The following is a 19620-nucleotide window of genomic DNA, read 5'->3' as shown; positions in this document are numbered from 1 at the left end:
TTTCTGCCTTTACCCCCGCTTCAGCGACTGCCAGCCTACCCACCCATACAGCAAACCGCGTCCTGGCCCCAGGGCCGCAGTCGTTCTGTCTTTCAAGGACCTCCAGCCCGTTCAAGGAGCCGCTTCACGAGTTCCCGGGCCGGGGCCGAGCTAACGGCCGCCCGCCGGGGAGGGGAGGGGCGGGGCGGGACGGGAGGGGGCGGTCCCTCTGCTGGCCGCAGCCTGACGGGGCGGGGCGCGCCTGCGCTCGCGCCCGCCGCGGCGGATGAGCGGATCAAGGGGCGACATGGCGATGCGCGCGCGCGCGCGTGCGTGAGGGAGGGAGGGAAGAAAGAAGCGATCGGTACCGCGCGCGGCAGGCGGAGTCCGCGGCGGGGAGGGGAGGGGTCGGGTCCCGATCGCTGCCCCCACCCCTCCCTCCGCACCCGCACCGGCCGGACCGCCCTTCCGTGCCGTGCCTCCTGCCGGACCTGCCTGCGGGTTGAGGTGAGAGAGAGCGCTCGGTGGGAGGGCGGGGGCTCCGGCCCAGGGCCCGACGGGGCGGGGGACCCCCGCCCCGTCGGGCCCTGGGCCGGAGCCCCCGCCCGTGCTGCAGCGGGGTGTTGCTACTCGGCTCCCCGCCGGTGTTGCGCTGCCGACGGTGGCAGGAGGAGGTGGCGTGGCGTCACGGAGTGTCTCCGGGTTCCGCCTCCCCGCGTTCTACTGGGCGGGAGGGAGGTTCTGGGACCCCCCCCCACCCCGCTCCGGGGTCTCTGGTAGCGGCTCGGCCTTGCGCCCACCCGGGGGTGGTGGTTGGTGAACTCCGGGACGGCTGCGCGCTGGCGGTGCCCGGGCGCTGGGAAGCAGAGCTCCCCACACGCCGCGGCCGGGCCGGTTGGTGCGGTCGGGGCGTAGCGGTGTTTATGTATAAAGCTCGGTTTTATTTAAAACCGATAGTGCGCCTCCGTGAAGCCGTGCGTCTCGGCTTAGGACTTTTAAGTCACTTCACGATCGACTTGCTTTTATTAATTGTCTCGCTTAGACCTTGGGCCCGCGAGGATTCACAAGCCACGGTTTGAAAACAGTCGGGTTAAGTACCGAATGCAGGTAAAATTTAGCTCCTTTGATTATCAGTAACCGCCTTCCCCTCGCACTGGGAAAATCATCTTCCGACTGAGCAGTGCCTTGGGGAATGAAACCTAAATCCTCATTATTGTCGCTAGTCCCTTATTGCTGGCAGCCGCTCTTCTGTGTCTTTATTAGCAGGCCTTATAAATGGCTCGCTTCCAAAAGAGCGTGTTCGCATGTTGTCTAAAGGCATTTTGTGCTTAACGTACTCGGTGACAGTTCAGATGAGCTTCAGACGTTTGCTTGAAATAATAGTCTTCATAAATTGTATGTTATAGAAATGCTGTATAGAATTACTTTGCTGAAAGGAGGAAAGCCATCAATTCTTGTGTGTCACTGAAGACGTTTCTAATGTAAAGATATTGCTGCTTGTGAACTACTGTCCAAACAAAACAGAGTTTTTGGGGCTGAGGGCAGGAAACCTTTTAAAACTGCTGATTTTCATCTGGAAGTTTTCTTAACTTCAATCATTTCAACTTAATCACAGGAAATGGCAATCTATTTGATCCATTAAGTGTTAATACAGTTGAGGCCCTGCTGATGCTTGTTTAATGTCAACCTAATTTTCAAGTTTTGAAAAGACAGTAGTTGTAACTGAGTCGTTAGTCCACAGCAATCACTACAGGCAGCAGGAAAAGCGTGCGTAGAGTGTTGCTCCCCACCTGTCTTTGTCAGGTCTGTTCTCCAGCTAGTGAGAGTTTAGAGTTGATATAGTACTGGTCTTAAACGAAGGGGACAAAAGGAGAAGAACATGATTTCACTTGTTGGCTATCAAGTAGCTGTAAAAGGTAAAATTCTCTGTCAGTTTTTTCATTTTTAGAGTTCCCTGCAAACTTCTGAGGATGTTTGTTGTTTTAGTCATGTACTAGTTTTTCAACAAAACTCCTGAGCTTTGAAATAATTTGTTTTGTGAATATACAACTTTCTAAAAGGCAGCTGTAGAGCCCACCTTTGCAGATGCTTATTCAATGCAGTCTGCTTTGAAACTGAAACTAGTTGAGAAAAGAGCTGTGTGATTGTGGTCACTTGTGGGCTCTTTGGCTTCTTTTCTGTTGTTGTGGAGTTGTGAAGATGTTGTAAGTAAACTGAATTTGTTGAGACTGATATTGCTTAGACCTAGCAATGAATAGATCTTTTTTCCTACTTTAATCAGGGGTCAGGGAAAGAGCTCCTTTTAAACATGCTGCTGTCAAATTAGTTAAAACCTGACTTTTTAAGCAAAGGGCCATCCAGCTCATATTTCTGCCACAAGCATGAACTTCTGGGGTACTTCAGACTCTGTTTCATAAATGCTTGTTAACTTTTACAACATAAGGAGGAGTTTTCTGATGTTGCAGGAAAAAATGTTGGACTTGTATGCTTTTTACAGGGAACTGAATCGGGACAGAAAGTCAGACTGATGTGCTCCTGTTCTTTCATTACCGCTTACTGTATTATCTCAGGGTTTGACTCCAAAAGGAAATAAAATGCTGAAATTAATAGAAAGTAATTTTGGGGGAAAGTAAGTTTATTGAAGATTACTCTTTTTTAGATTGCTTTTTATTTTTTAACTCCGTTGAAGTGATCAAGAAGGGTCTTAGGTGATGTAGTACTTACCCTTTTTCTTTTGTCTGCTCTTATGCTTTGAAAGAAATGTTTGTACAGTTACCTAGTATGAGAAACTATGTGCGTGTTTTGTATTCTGTGAAGTTGCATTCCAGCCCCCCTCTGTCCAGTAAATCTTTGCATACAGCCCTCAGCCAAGTTTAAATAAACTGTGTCAAGTGAGTTACTAGGCTTTCGTCCCTTCATTGACTAATGGTTCATCACCTTTCCCCACCACTGCATTTCCCACAACTTCTGTTTCCTGAAGCCTGCAGGGGAGACTTCTAAGGTGTTTTTTTTCTCCCTTCTTCCTCCCCATGCTGTGAAATTTCTATCGCTTTAGGCTGTCTGTCAAATAATGTATCTGTTAGTTTCTTGGGCTTCTGTTTTAGAACAGAAAATAAATTTGTTGCAGAAATTACATGCCATCATACACTTAAAACTTCCCAATGGGCCAAGCAGTGTGATTTGGTGGGGTTTTTTTGTTTGGTTGGTGTTTTAATTGACTCTGCATCAAGCTCTGGGTTACTCAAATTTATGATTAAACACAGAACAACTTCTAGTGTTCAACAAACCAGAGAATTGTGAAGAAAGGCAGAAAAAGACCTTCAATGAAGAAATAATGACAGCTGGTTTTTTGCAGACAGAATAGTCTTACTACCTAAAAGTGTGGGTTTTCTTCAGTACGTACAATGGGATAGAAGCAGTACAAACACAGAAGTTGATGATCCTATTCCCCAAACAGTAATGTGGAAATCTTGGTCAGTAAATTGTGGTTCATAGTACAGTATGCTGTTAATGAAGATCTTGCTTCTATGGCAGATGCAATGTCGGGGAGGAGGGGAGCAGTAGCTGAAAGCTTTTTGAGGTGGGTATTTATGCAGTCCCTGTTTTTACAGGAAATGAAATGGCATAGTTCTTCACCTAGGCTGTTTTGGCGAATTGGTGAGGAAGTAAAAAATACCACTTCTAAATGTCAAACAATTCTTTACTGAGTGAACTGTCTTTTTTTTTTCCCCCTCCCCTCCCATTCTGATGTGCTCGTAATGATGTTGAATTAATAAAGCTTTTCTATTTTGTTAGACAGCCTTTTCAATTAACTTGTATTATAACAGGTAGCTGATGGTAATATAGCTCAGAAATACCTCTCTCAAGATACAAGAGGTAATGGTTACAGTCTTGGTGGCTGGTTTTTTTGTGTGGGTGGTGGTTTTTTTGTGTGGGTTTTTTTTTTAAACAAACAAAAAACCCCACCACAACAACAACAAAAGTTTTTCCCAAAGGCTTTGATTCATTTTAGAGGATTGTTTCTGGATTTTGCTTGAGTGACTTCTTTTGCTCTTGTCTTGTGTTTTGGGTAAAGTTGATAACATTTCTGTTTAACTTCTGCCTGCCAGTAGTTTCCTTCCTTCCCTCTGCTGCCTACAGCTCTTCCATTAACAGAGAGTGGAGAGTCACGCTCAGAGTTTATAGCTGGAGCAACATGAAGTGCTTTGTAAGCCTTTTGCTTCCATTGAAAATGTATGAGTAAATATTGAGATTTCACAAGTTTTCTAGGTGTTGGAAGGTCTAACTGTTACCAGAACATAGAAAAAATGAGTTAGTTACTTTGAAAAATTAACGTTCACTTTCATGTTATTGGGAATTAGTAGAGGAGTCATATTGTTGCTGCTTTGTGGACTTACTTTGACCCTTGACTTGAAGAATCTACATCATTTCGGGGATGATTTTATAAATTAACTTCCGATTAAGGAGATGGTTTCTCTGCCTGAGAAACTCCCATCAATTTAGACACAGGAGAAGCAGCTCTGTGTAGCTTTATCTTAAAACGTACATTTGGCCAGCTTGTGGAACAGCAAGTTGCATGCTTTTCTGGTAATGTGTCTCAATTAATTTTTGTTACTTTCCTCCTGTAGTAGAGAGACTTAGTGGAGCTTGATGTTTTGAGGACTGACGTTGACTTTTAAAAGGAAGGAGTATGTGCAGTGTTGAACCCCATAAACTGAGTGAGTGATGTTTAGGAAACAGTGCTTGTAATAGGGCACTGATTAGCAGCAGGTGCATTAGTCAGAAGTGTTTTATTCAGAGTAACTGGTTCTGGATTGCACACAGTTGAAATCCAGTGCAGTATTTTGCTATGTTTGTTATAAAACAACGTTTTATTCCATCTGTACTCTACAACAAGAAAATCTGTTGCAGATGTAATGTATATAGTAGCATAAGAAGCCTCTTGAGAGCAGCTAAAACTGTTTGACAGATGGCAAAAGGCATTTGGGAAGTGAGATTTTCATTTTGAGGAAGTAGCTTGGACTTCTGGTGTTAGGAGAGGAATAAATAAACCTCATTTTCTTCACACTGTTAATTGTGGATATGAGATTTTATCTCAGCTTGTTCCCTCAGCACAGGGTGATCAGTCAGCACTGATCCTTCATCCACTGAAAATGCTACATCTGTCTCTTTAGAAGTTCTTAAGGTTCCAGTGACTTTGACACAATACAGGAGTCTGAGAAAAGAGGAAGATCAGAAATACATTCAACCGTTCATTCATCCATTTTAAAGTGTTCCCATTGCATATAAGCTTGGGCTAGTTCATATGCTATCTGTATGTTCATAAGTTTTCCAGTGCAGTAATCCTGTCACCCAGTGTTTGTGTTGTAGTACTGCAAAAGCTGTTAATATGACTATTCAGTTGAGATAAGGAAAAACAACTTGTTTCTTCCAGTTATCTTTTGCTTGCTTGCAAACCGAAGCCATAGTATTTTGAAGGTTATTCTAAAGACCAGCAGGTTGCTTCCCAAAAGGCTTGGGCTTGGGAGTGCAGTTACATTATTGGTCATTTAAACGTGTGAAAAAAGTATTTTTATTGAATTTAGTGTTCTTGTACAACTTAGGGAAGCATCCATATTGTAGGTGACTTTTTTGATTGACAGTTTTAGCTAGTTAGGGAATTATGCATCAGAAGAAAATAGGTTGGTTTTAATATTCATGTGTTTAAAGCTGATAGTAAGTGGGTGGTCCAATAAACTGAGTTGGGTATTTCACTGGGGCTTGGGCTTTACATATCTTAAGAATGCTTTATTTATCTTAGCAATAGCTTTAATAAATTAAAAGATACTTTTCACTTCTCCTTTCCCCTCTAAAGTAACAAGTAACACCTGTAAATGATTTACTTGACTCTTCAAATGGCAGAAGCATTGTACCACACCTGAGTTTGTCTCATGTATAGTAGGTCTTTTTTAAAGTACCTTTTTAAGGTACTTAAAAGGAGAGGGCCTTATCTCAGTGGTTGGCATATTTTTCCTCAAAAAGGTGTTCTTTAGATGCTGTATTTCTTGTAGATGATTTGGAGAGTTAAGACAAACAACATATTACTTAAAACTAGATGATGCTACTTAGAGTGTTATATTGCTGATACGAGATTTATGTGGTAAATTATAGATTCAGTTGATGTCTGGTTCATGAATTATAAAAAATTCCTGGCTGCATTCTAAAGGAGAAATGTGATGTTTTAAGATTTGTGAAACGCTTATTGCCAGATACACAGCAAGTTCCTTTGCCTGAAATTTTACATGGAATTTTTTTCTATTTACTGCTAAGACATGTAGTAAAAATGATGTTTTTACAGGCAAAAAGAATATTTTTCAAGGTAAAACATGGGCAGCATTTGCTTAAACATTGCTTTGATTCATCTCAGTTTGGTTAATATATTCAGATTTTATGGTCTTGCAGTCTTTGCAAGTTTTAAAAAAATGTATGATGATGCTGTAAATCTGTGATTAGATACTCCTCAAGTGGCACTGAATTATGAAACATGTTTATTTGAGAGCTTAGCTTCTCTTGTCTAGTTACAGTATCGTGGATGAGCATACGTGGTGATGGATATAAGCCCTTTTCAGTACTAAATGGCATATTTTTTCTTTAGTCTTGCATGTTAACTTCTGATGTAAATATCTGCTTAAGAGCCACTGTGTTTTCTTTGAAACAGGCCATAGCATGAGAGGTCCTCCATGGTCTGTTTCTGCAGGTGGTACCAATACTGTAGAGTGGGTGCCTGGAAATGGGGAAGAATACTGCTCTCAGTCACGCAAAGCTTTCGGAAAAAATCTGCAGAAGTGTGTCACCCCCTATGCAAGCTGTTCCTTCCAGACCTAGCTCAGAGGTGGCTGTCCGAGGGACCTGCTGCGGCGTGCTCCTCCGTGCATGGGGATGTGTGGTGGAAAGGAGCAGGGTAGGAGTCTTGTTCCTTGTGTAGTGGGACACCACTGCTGCCGAGAGAAGGAGGTGGCAGTTTGTTCACAGTGGAGGTTTTAGTGCAACTTGTGAACCTTTACACTGCATAAAGTAAATACTGTTCTTAAACACAGAAGGGATAGCTAGGATACTGTTTAGACATTAAACCAATCAGTCTGTGTAAACTGCAGTTTGTTGTGTTGCAACTGTGAGAGTCGAATCCTGCAGCGCCATACTGTACCAGGAGAGTGGGTTTACCATCGTTCGTCATTGGAGAACTAGTAGAAGGACTAACAGTCTGAAAACAAATATTTAACGTGGCTCTAGAAGATTTCCAGTTTCTTTGCTTGTGTGACTTTACCTTTGTCCAATAAGAGCTGCATTATAAGGCTTTCGATCTAAGCAGTTTCTTTGCATAATTGAGAGCTCTTGTGATGTTTCTTCCAGTATTTTTTCTAGTGGAAACCAATCACAAGAACAAGTTTATTTGTGTCTCTGAACTGAACTGAGCCAGCTTAGATACCCATTTAGAGTAGCGCAATCAACTGCATAATGCATGGAAAATGTTTTGATTGAAACAAATGTATTATGACTTAATGTATATAATGCAGTCCATGTTACTTGGGCCTGACTCTCAGTGCAAACCATTTAACTTTTTCTTCCCCCCATCCCTACCCTCACATGTGTAGCATGAAAATGAGGCAGCTCATTTGATTGATGTATTAATTTATTTGTCCTTTCTTAGTTTACTGTTGGTGTATCTCTCAACTTGAGGACAGGCACAGATAATATTTGTGCTTCTTGTGTAGGAAGATGGCGGTAGTGCTGACTCCTTGTCTCTATTGCCACCCACACCCTGACTGCTGCACGTGAAGCCGCCTTTGCACGTGTGCTTTACTGGGCCCTGGCTCCCTGGAGTTGCAGCTGGGAGCTAAACTAAAGGTAATTGCTAGGATTGGTGCTGGGTGGAGGTGGTGTGGAGGACCAGGGAAGCTTTTTTCAGACTTTGGTCATTTCCAGGTGAAGAGAGCCTATGAAGCCATCCAAACACTTCAGAAGACAGACTGCTTTTTCACCTGAGTAGGTGGATGTATAATTTAATGTTTTTGAAAGAAATCACCTGCTCTGCGCTCTACTATGACTAGTGCTAGTGTTACCCTGTTTTCCCACTAGTCCTGGAAGCTGCTGCACTGCTCTTTTTTGAGAGACTATTGAACACTCAAGATTACTTAATTATTCTTTTCTACAATCTAGAAGACTGAGTAACTTAAAAAAAACAACAAACTACTTTAAATACTTAAAACACGCTGATCTTATTAATACGCAGTCCATGTATAAATACAGAATACAGTATCCACCAACATTAGGATGATGTGTATAGGATGGTAACTAAGGGAAACTTTACCTTTTCTAATATACCAGTCCTAGAAATATAGGGGTGATCCTGAGTTGAAATATTAGCATGATGAAAATGACAAGAACTGAAGATAAGAGGCACAGCTATTGTTCCTTTTAGCAAACAATCTTTGAGTAATTGCTAATATGTTTAATCCAAGTCTGGAGGAAACAAAATTTGCGTAGAAGCTGAAGCAGAATTAAAAGTAATAATAATAAAAGAAAAAGCATTAAAGTGATTTGTTGAAGACCTCAAATAATAGCTAGTGTGATTGGGAGAAAAAAACTGCACAGGAAGAGTTCTGTAGACTTGGATCAGAAACGGGCATCGACTCAGTGTGAATTCATTGTTCCTAATAGCTTGGTCTCTTTCCAGCCAACACTGGCACGTGGAGGTACAGCACATCAGCTAAACTTTAACAGTCTTTGCTCTGTAAACCTGGGGAAAATACAGTAATTGGCTTTGACTAGTCTCTGTGGGCTTGTCACATGTACTATACAGCCACCATACATTTATTCTGAATATAGTATACCAGGTTCTATCTAATTTTGGATAATATGTTAAACTTTACTAGTATGAGCTGGACAGTGGAGTAACTGGTTATGCTGCAGCAGAAGTTAATGCAGAAATGCTCTCTTCCCTTAGTGCTTATTCTTCTTGATGCTCTCTTCCCCCTTTGGGAGGGGATGAAAGAGGTCTGTGCATCAGTAGTAGTCATTTAGGTCTTATATTGGGGAGCCAAGATCCAAGGTCTACAAGAATAAATTTCAGGATCAATAATAGTGTTTAGACTTGTGTGATTTCCAGCTCTCCAGACACCAGACCATGAGTAAGTCTCTGAATAAGATATATGCTCTTCTGCTATTTCCATTTCTTATGGGAAGAGCTTACAATGCTCTGTGCTTCTCTTTGGTATTGCCTTCTTTTTTTTTCCCCCCTGATTGTAGTCTTTTTGCAATTCAGGCAAAGTCATGGAAGTTATGGTAATGTGGAGGGGGGGCGGGCACAAGGAGGATTGAGTAAGGCTGTTAAATTCCTACCTGAAGCAGCAGGTAGGGTTAATTTAGTGTGACTGAACACCTGGCCATGCTTCTTGTAGCTGACATCTAACATACTAGAAGTAGATGTAATGTGTACATCACTAAAGGAGGAGTATTTTTTGTGAGCGCAGATGACTTACATCACTTTCCTAACCTAATGGCATCTTCTCTGCCTCTGCTGAGGTGGCCTTTTTGCTTCTTTTCCATCCATAGGATGGTGAGTGCCTTCTACTTGTTAGTTTTATTGAGGAAAAGACATCTGGGATTACTGTTTATTTGTGATATGACCTGTCTACTTTGTCCTCAATTCCAGCTACACTACCTGTTCCAATTTCAGTGGTTACTTACCATCTTTCTCCTGCCTTGGTCTCCTACACAGATAATGGTTAAATTGCTGCAAGGAATTTTCTGTCTTATTTCTTGTAACTCTAGGCACCGACTAATCGTGGCTTTAGCTGTTTTCAGAAGATTATAGTTTTAGAAGACGGCATGATCATAACCTTGTATTCCCTCCAGATAGCTCAGATGCTGCGGAGGACTAGTAACTGGGGGAGGGGATTGGTTGGTTTTTTTATGTTTTGTTTTGTGGGGCTTTAAGTGATATGCTTGCCTGTGTTATAGAGACAGTGGTATGTGCTGTCTATATCTGATACAGACGGTGCCTATGTAGTATCTGCTTTACTTCAAGGACTTGCTTAACCTGTCAAACATAATCTGCATGTATGCATGTATATATTTGTGTGTATAAAAGAAGTGTACTAGTGATACATCGGAAGCAGATGACCTCCTGTAAACAGCTAGCTGGCAATCCTCAGCGTAGGGCTCTCAGCTAGATCTTCAGGCTAACACCATAGTAGGGGTAGCTGTGACCTGGAGTCCTTCATGTTATTTCCAGTCTCCTTTAGAAAGAGCTTTTTGCACAGATAAGCAAAGCAACTTTGATTAATCTATATAATACAAATTGTAGACTTTCAAGGTACCTCTTTGTTTTGATTAGCATCTTAAAAAAAAATCTATATTGACTCTGCACAATACATCAGGAGAAGTTGCAATTCTAAGTCAGTAATTCTAGCTTCAAAATTTACACTAAATATTTTGCTAGGCTGTCCGTTATGACCTGTTGGGAGCTGAAAGAGTCATATAACAGTACATATTTCCTGTACTGAGATCACAGTTTTGTAATACTTCTTTTGTGATCAAATGAAAATCTCATCAGTAATTAAAATGTAGGTTTTGTGATTGTAGAGAGAAGCCAATAAGGTACCAGCTGAATCTTGTTTTGCAGAATTAAGGACCCCACACTAACCTTCCTATAAAGATTTACTACTTGCTCTTTTCAAAAACAGTACCTTGATTCTAGCTTGCAAATAGGATTGTAGTTATACCTATCTGTCACTAACCTGTACTGCCTTGAAAAGGGACTGGATAAATCTTAATGCAAACAATTACATTAGAATAGAAAAATCATCAGTGGAAAACATGGGTTTAAGGCCAGTGATATTTTCAAGCAAAAAGAAACATCTTCTACATAAATGCTGATTCTATCTATTTGAAAAATGCACAAAATGACTGAGTGTAAGGGAAGGTTTTCAGATGGATTTTTGAAATCATCAACAAGAATGAATGTTCTCCCTTGATGAAACAAGTTCTCCTTTCATTAAAAAAGAAAGCCTGCAGAGGCAAAGAAGCACCAAGCAAAAAGCTTATACATGGTAATCAAGGTAGAAAAAAGAATGGAAAGCAACGAGCTGCCCTATAAAACGAGGGAAAAACTGTGAAAAATAAACCTGAGCATACAGATGGGTCTGTACCATGTCAGCTACTTGAATTAAATATTTACTATACATGCTTACTGTCAGTGCTTTAAAGAACAGTGCTCAATTATTCCTCTCTGTGCATAATGAGAATATTTTCTTATAAGCTTAATAATCAGCTCCGTTTGATTCTCAGCTTGAAACAGGAAAACATGCTTTCTTTTTATGTAAACTAAGAATCAGTGTAAGGAAATGAAGCCTGTGGTGTGAGAGGGTTTGGTTTTTTGGGTGGTTTTGCTTTGTTTTGTTTTTTAAATTTGTAGAAGACCTGTTCTGGTCACTGTCAGATCACAGGTTAGAAAATTGTGCTATTTTGGTTTTCAGAGCCATATTCCTGTTGAATTAAAACAAGCTTTAGTACTTTTTTCCCTGTTTTTGGCATAGAAACAATATTTGCCTTCAGTGAACTTTTTAAAGTTGTCCTTCTGTATCTTCTGGTTGATTTCTACTTTCTTCCCAGGCAGAGCTTGACTTATCTTTAACGTTCTTTTTGATATCATAGAATGGTTTGGGTTGGAAAGGGGCATTAAGGATCATCTAGTTCCAACCCCCCTGCCATGGGCAGGGACACCCTCCACTAGACCACGTTGCCCAAAGCCCCATCCAGCCTGGCCTTGAACACTTCCAGGGAGGGGGCATCCACAGCTTCTCTGGGCAACCTGTTCCAGTGCCTCATCTAATCTAAATCGACCCTCCTTCAGCTTAAAGCCATTACCCCTTGTCCTGTCACTACACTCCCTCATAAACGGTCCCTCTCCAGATTTCTTGCAGGCCTCCTTCAGGTACTGGAAGGCTGCTCTAAGGTCTCCCTGGAGCCTTCTCTTCTCCAGGCTGAACAACCCCAACTCTCTCAGCCCGTCCTCATGGAAAAGGTGCTCCAGCCCTCTGATCAGCTTCATGGCCCTCCTCTGGACTCTCTCCAACAGCTCCATGTCTCTCCTGTGCTGGGGCCCCCAGAGCTGGATGCAGTACTCCAGCTGGGGTCTCTCAAGAGCAGAGTAGAGGGGCAGGATCATCTCCCTCGACCTGCTGGTCACGCCTCTTTTGATGCAGCCCAGGATAAGGTTGGCTTTCTGGGCTGCAAGCACACACTGCCGGCTCATGTTGAGCTTCTCATCAGCCAACATCCTCAAGTCCTTCTCCTCAGGGCTGCTCTCAATGCATTCTTCTCCCAGCCTCTAGTTGTGCTTGGGTGGTAGTTATTTTAAAGCATAATAAATCAATGAATGTATGTCGCAGCATTTGTTGAGTATAAATATTTAATTTTTGTTAATAAAAAGTGACCAGAGCAGAATTGCTATGCATAATTTTTGACTGTTTTATTAATGATGAAATGATATTTGATCCCTCTTTATGAAATGAAGAAAACTGATTATTTTTTGTTTATCTGAAGCCACTTTCCTCTGTGACTGACAGATTGTTTTTGTAAATAGAGCCCACTTATGAACAGGACTTGTGTTGTAATGTAAATACACTGAAATAACCACCATTTTATTAATTGTTATATAAGTAGCATAGATAGAATCAGGGCATGCATAGAATAAGGCAAACATCAACATTCAGCTATACTGTTTCAGTTGCTTTGTTCTGTGAATGCTTCCAAGTATCACCTGTAGTCTTTCATTTGAAAATAGAAGCAATTACTTATCTTTACATGCTATATAGATTAAATATTTGCCAATAGGAAGCTCAGAAAGATATACTGTAGATGTTGCTCTACTTGTCTTCCTGCATTGTAGTTCTTATTTGTTCCCTTATGTGGGTTTATTTCTGAACTCTGTTCCTTAATTATTCTGTTCAATAAATTGTGGAGGAGTCTTTCCTCATATTACAGGTACAAGAATTCATTATGGCTCTGAAATTCTTACCAGCATGACAATGGTCATGCTGGGAACGATTAAAAATCATATCTTTCTAATACATTTGATCTGCAGAACTCACAACAAGACCTTATGCATCAGGTTTTTGAAGATCCAGCAGAAAAATTACAGTACTCTCTGGCTTAGTCTGCTTTTGGAAAAAGAGACCAGTAACTCTTCTTTAACGCCATGGTCACTCGGTATTGCTGAGTAGCAATAGGAGGCTCAGGCCTCTCAAACCTCTGGCTTTTTGGGTTTTGTTTTTAATTTTAAACTTCAGGAAGCTAAGGCTTGGTTGCATCTTAAGTAAATAGTGTAAAGGGTAACTTGATTCTGTATTGTTTGTAAGAACTATAGACTAAAGACAATGACTTAATTTTTTTTTTAATTCTGAATACGGAATATTGTCTGGCAGTTGACCTTTTCTGAAGATGGTGTGTACAAAAGCATTTGTGTTGGCAGGCATGGAAGAGGAAAGGGAAACTAGAGTGACAGAGACCTGATGTTACTCTCTAATGTATAGTGTCCAGAAATGATAGCTGAAACATATCTGAGATATTGCACATAAGTCTGGACTAATATTCATTGTAGGCATTTTTGTGGATTTAAAAAAATGCTTACATTTCCGGTGTTAATAATCAATGTCATTTCATCAGGTTTTTTGGGTTTTTTACTGCTAGTTTCTCATAGGTGATTAAAATGTGAACTGCTTGCTTAGTGGATGTTTCTATCTTAAAAATTCAGACTTAAGAAGCTTGGGTTGTGTTTCTTGCAAGATGAGTAGCATCTGTTGTGATTCATATGGCTTTAAGGTGTTGGGGGAAGTGGTGTAAAAGCAAGCTCTTGACTCGTAGTGTGATTTTTCTGAATATAGTTTAGTGCCTGCATAGAGATGATGTTGAATTTGAGCCTCTATCTGTGAATTCTTGGAGGAGGGAAGGGAGGTGGGTTTTTTTTGTTTTGGCTGGGGGGGTGGGGTGGGGTTGTTTTTTTCTTTTTGATCAGGGAGCAGCTGGTGTTTTCATGACTTGTAACTTGCTATAGCTGACCTTCTGCAGCCTGCACTGTGCGTTCTGTGGCAGGGTAGCCTAGACAGCAGAAACTCTAGAGTAGCGAAAAGTAATTACTAAACAAATTTCATGTTGGTGAAAACTTGGAAAAGTCCTGAGTAGGGGAAGGTGTGTGTATGTTACCAGGGTTTTAACTTGGAATCTGAATGCTCTTGCTAAATATTCCCTCCTTTTTTCCAGTGTCAAGGGTCCCAAGAGTTAAGCCTTGGAGGAGGAGAGAAGAGGTGATGAGGGTTTTATGTTACCACTTAATAGTGTAGTAGATAGAATTTTCCAACCTCAGCATCTGCCATCTTCTTGTGACGTAAGGTTGCTGTTGCCATCCATACTGAATGAAAGCTTTCTTTAGCTCTGCTGGATTTATTCTCTGTCCTGTTACAGGATCATGTCTACTTGAAATTTATTCTATGTTTTAAAAAAAGAAAATAAAAAAAATATTTTTTGATTTCCATGTTTGTCCTGTTGTAGCCATCTTTTAGATGATTGCTGTGTTCATTAACTGTTCCAGTTATACTTGTCTGACAGTTTTAAATGCCTTTTCTCCATCCAAGCTTTCTTCCCAGTTTTCTGCTTGGATAATTACATTGTTTAGCATCACAAACAACTACCTTGCCATACCATCTTCTTCCATGTCCATGATAGTTTTATCTTTAGCCCCATGCACCTGTCTTTCTTCTTTCACTTAGGCATATAGTAGCATATTTGTTTTTCTTCTTGGCTGCTGTCCTATCTGTCTTAGCAACTCAGAAACCTGGTAGCATTCTTCTCTGTTGTTCTGCTTTTCTTTATTTTCTCTGGAGAAAAATACAGATGTTCACTGATTTGAGCTTACCAACATAAATGCATATTTTGCTGTTGTGAAATTTTAAATATCTCTGCTTGAATCCTGTGCATGGTAATCTTTGCTGCTTAACTTGCAAAGTTCATGCTATTGTAACTGTGGGAGAAGCTGCAGTGGAGGTGCTTGTGTCAGCAAGTGTATCCTCCCTCCCCAAACAAATTACTACAAGCATGAGCTGTACAAGCAAAAATCATAACACTCCATTCCTCCCAGTATTGTGTCCAGGGAGGTTGTTACCAGTATAAATTTATTTGCTAGGACCAACTCTTGTAGGAGCCCTTTTGCTGATACTCTGGTGGAATGCAGTGATAGGAGTCTGCTCTCCGTTGCAGCCTTGGACTTTGTTATGTTCGCAGACTTACTGAAGATGCCATGTTATTGTGTCTTGGCTTCTGCTCCTCCATCATCACAGTTTCTGATGTCTCATGCCTCTTATAGTTCCTAGCAAATGTTTTGCTGAGTAGTGATGACAGTAATTTTGATCTTCAGAGAAGCAGGCTGTCCTTTCTCATAGGGAGTGGAAGTGCTTGTCTCTTAGGAATTCTGATTTGTGAGCATTATGATGAGAAGCTCTCATGCTTGGTGTCCTGGGAGAACCGGTTTGAGTTAGCATTTATGTACTTCACTTGGGATGCATAATGAGGCTGACAGGTAGAAGGGAGTTTTTAGCTGGGGGGGCACTGAAATTGCTGTTGAGGTAGTTCCTAAAACTGTTGACTTGCTAGTGATTGAGCTGGTTTTATACCCATTACGGAATAAATATGAACCTACCATGATGACAGCATGGGATTTTTGTAGTTGTGCTCTTAATTGAATCTGTAAGAGTTGTAGCAGTGGGATATAGCATAGTTTCCTTCTCAAAGAACTCCAGTTAAAGTTTTAGGAAGAAAGGGAATTACAGGTCAAGGCAATATATACCTGAATGCATGTCACTTCTGTTTTCCAGGAGTGAGTGATGGTTCATTTTTGTGAAGTTCATGCCATGTGTGCCATGAAGTGGGCAAAGTTGCCTTTCAGACAAAAGTGACTGCTGCAGAGAGGTTCTGCATGGAAAGCTTGCTGCTGACAGACTAGAGCCATCTTGAAGAAAGAAGTTGGAGAGATTAGTGTCGAACTGGCGTGTTTCCTGCACAGACCAGTATTTTCTGGAAAGTCTGTGCCCTGATTCCAGGCAAAATGGGAGCCCAGAGGATCCAGATGTACCCTGTTACATCAGAACAGCACTTTCTAGTCAGGAATTTGAGGCCATTACGGAAAACTTATTTTGATTTTGGTCACCTGAAGTAAAATGTCTGAGTGTGCTGAGATCCTACACACAGGAACAGTTTATTTTGGGTCTCTGTTTTAAGGATGTTGTTACCTGCAGTAACTTAGAATTCTTATGTTTAATTGGCATTATGGTACAACATGTCTTTAGCTAGTCGGCTGAGAAGGGACCAAGATTTCGTTTTTCAAATTAATACATCTTGCGTACTTTCTTACTATGTATGGTATGTTCTGCAAACACTGAAGCTGAAGCTTCTGCAGCAACCTTATAGTATATTCTGTATATTGTGCTATTTAACTGCAGGTTAAGGTAGAGAGCTGAGCTGTGTAAAATACTGCCATCTACAGCACAACTATGTACAATAGCTGTCAAGCTGACAGCAATATCGATAACTCCTTGTAGGAGTTAAATGTTTGAAATATGCCTTAACTTGACACAAAGATGATTCTGACTTTGAGCCATCTCATAAAGGGGCTGCTTTCAAAATGAATAGTGAATTCAATCTTGACTAAATACCTGAACAGATGCTTATTAAGCAGATGTATAATGTGTATTTGAAAATAAATTAAAAAAATTAAAATTAATGCAACTCTGAACTCCAGTAGTGAATGAAGTTACACTAAGATATAACATGGAGATCACTGGAAACAAAATTCTGATGTTAAAACTGAGTAGTAAGTATAAAATGGTGATAATCAGCTCAGATTCGCTAGAGAATCAGAAATCACTTTACCTGCTTTTCCTTCTGTTAAAAAAGTTATGCTTCTACCTAGTGTTTTAACTGGGGAAAAAACACCATTGATTTATTTGCTCTGACACTAAACACTAATAATGGTGATTAATGTGAAGGAATAGATGCAACAAGATACTACAAAGAGATGCCGTTTTTTCTTCTGTTGTCATGATGTGACAGCCTCCTATACAGACTAGCATGGAAAAATTGTGATGTTATTAAAAGAGCAGAGTTTCATACCTGGCCTAAAAATCTTTTAGTATAATACGATTTCAAGCTCAAATGGGAAAGTGTGGAAATCAGGAATGATAGCAATTTACTTTTAAGCAAAGCTGCAGAGTACTTTTGGTCTGCACCTGTGACAGTATTTGTCATGCAAAATAGCTCATGTAGAGTCTGGATTCTCTGAAAGGCTCTTTTAAGTGGCTTGATGTTTGTCTACTATAATCTTTTGTTCCTTTCATTATTTAGGAGTGTGACTATAATCATGTATTCCCTTCATTATTCAGGGATGTGGCAACAGAATAACATAAGGATTGCCCTAGCTTCAACAAAACCAAGGGGTTGAAAAGAAGCCTGATCATCAGCTGATGCATATGAATTTCATGGCAGGTCAAGGTGATTTTTTTTTTCTTTTGTGAGAATATGATACCCATTATAAAGTTGCTAAAAATGTTTTTGTCTCAACAAAGAAGAAAAAAATTAATATTCAACAAAATGTTTTAAAAGATCAGAACCACTTTTGATCAGTTTAGAGCACTTTGTCTAAACTGGAATGCTGCCACTTGTAGAGATATTCTTGAAAATGGGCAATTGCTTGTTGTTTTATGGTGTTTCTTATTATTTTAAAGCCAGTTGGATTTACAGAGATGATCTCCAAGGACGCTACCACTCTTAAATGTGCTTTTATATTTTTTAATGAAGCTTTCAATATGTAGGCTTTTAGTTGGATGCGAGGTCTGTCTGAAACCTTACCTTGCAATTTAGTATTGTAGCCCAGGATTTTCCATCTAGGAAAGAAGCAGTTAGGGATAAAAATAAGAATTCCAGGTCCATCTGGCAGTCTAGTCCTCCTGCCTATTTAAAAATGGCAACCACAGAAAAAGCAGGTTTGGCAACATAAATTTTAAGTAGCTTTCCTTGCCAATAGTCAATCCAAAAGGCAGAATGAATAAGGGTACCTTACTGGAGGAGAATGAAGTTAAGCTTTGTGAATGTGAACTGTGCTGTGGAAGCTGAGAATGACTTCTGGCCCATATTGATACAAGTAATATGTGTTGCTGCAGATAAGCATGAAAATGCAAAATCAAACTTCATAGCCCAGCAAGCTCATCTTTATCCTTTATTTCTGTGCCTTTTGTTTTCTGTTAAGCCTTCAATTTTGCTAGGATCAGAAAAGTACCTTCATCAACCTTAAATGTTTCAGGGTCTTAATGGAGAATTGAAGAATTCTTTGTTTCTTGTTAAAATGTGATTTATTAATGAATTTTACTAAAACAACTAATAGATCCTTGAAGGTGTCTGAGACAATTGTGCTTTTTTTAATTGAATGCAGTATGCCATTCTCCAGTCCTGAAGTGGATAGACTGCTTAGCATTTTAATTGGTTTTCAAGCTGAATTCAGCTTTAATGTTCAAGGCCAAAGACAGGGTTATGAAGGTTAATTATACTTATCAACATTTGGAAATAGTCAATTCTCATCGTATGTGAAGTGTTGGCACAGTGCTTTTCTCATGGAGGTGAAAGTGGCTTATTACTTTATCATCTAACTGGAATGCTTGTGTGCTTATCTTGGTTAGGTTGTTTTGGTGGATAAGCAGCTTCTCAATTATTTTACACTTTGGTGGTTATAAATGGCATTGACATATCCAAGTGGCTATTCACTTAAAATCTGGATTTTATGAAGTTAATAGGACTCCTGGAGTTACCAGGTCTTAATTTCATACTCCATGTGTGTTGCAGACAATCTGAATATAAAAAAGCTTAAATTATGAATGTCAGAGACTTTCTAAAAGCAGTCACGTAAAACATGCCATTGCATTACGAGCTACTGGCTTATATTTTTTTCTCGAGTTGCGATCATTAGGAGGAGAGGGCAGCTCATCCTCCGAATTCTGAGGACTGCAAAACGAAGGAACAAAATCCTTTCTCACAGGAAAGGTTACACATGCCTAGGTGTTTTTGAGGATAGGGGGCTCTGCATATCTGTTGCTTTAATTGAAATCAGTATTACATGTGCTTTTGCTTGACAGTTTTGGTAAAAAACAAACCAACCAACAAACCTTTATTCTCCTACATGTGCATTATGAGATTTCTTGGATAAATCAGAGTTTTTAAAAGTTAAAGCCTCTAGTTCTAAGTACAATGTACCTGCTGAAGTTCACTACTTTGTATCTCTGACCAGTTTGGGATATTCAGTCTGGGCACTCTGTTAATAATAGATGAAAACGCAGGACACGAGATTTCTCCAGTCACCCCTTTTAGCATAGCACATGGTTGGAAACATGTAGCACCAGTTATTCTTACAGCTACTTCTGCAAGAAATGTAAATGGGTACATTCAGTTTTCCTCCTCCTGACATCTCAGTGCAATGTGTGAAAATGAGCATCAGATACGTGATGTGCCCCAGGAAGCAGATGCTTGGCTGTAAGTTGGGACATACTTTTCTGTTCAGTTATA

The 19620-nt window shown here is 40.3% G+C and overlaps 1 protein-coding gene across 7 annotated transcripts in view; it reads left to right on the top strand.

The window, feature by feature from the left end:
* The first annotated feature begins 321 nt into the window (after positions 1 to 321).
* OSBPL8 (oxysterol binding protein like 8) overlaps positions 322 to 19620 on the top strand; it is a 95292-nt gene continuing 75993 nt past the window's right edge. For 3 of the 7 annotated variants that reach the window (XM_054841196.1, XM_054840792.1, XM_054840532.1), the window contains exon 1: positions 323 to 486. The gene's annotated coding sequence lies outside the window, so the exon portion shown is untranslated. Of the gene's footprint in view, positions 487 to 1021; positions 1087 to 17450; positions 17554 to 19620 lie in introns of all 7 variants that reach the window. The other 4 variants (XM_054840967.1, XM_054840705.1, XM_054840619.1 and 1 more) reach the window with 4 other exon arrangements.

The sequence above is a fragment of the Grus americana genome, chromosome 1 (assembly GCF_028858705.1).
Source record: "Grus americana isolate bGruAme1 chromosome 1, bGruAme1.mat, whole genome shotgun sequence".
In the NCBI taxonomy this organism is placed as follows: domain Eukaryota; kingdom Metazoa; phylum Chordata; class Aves; order Gruiformes; family Gruidae; genus Grus; species Grus americana.
Note: the sequence above shows the minus strand (reverse complement) of the source record. Positions and strands in the feature narration are given on the sequence as shown.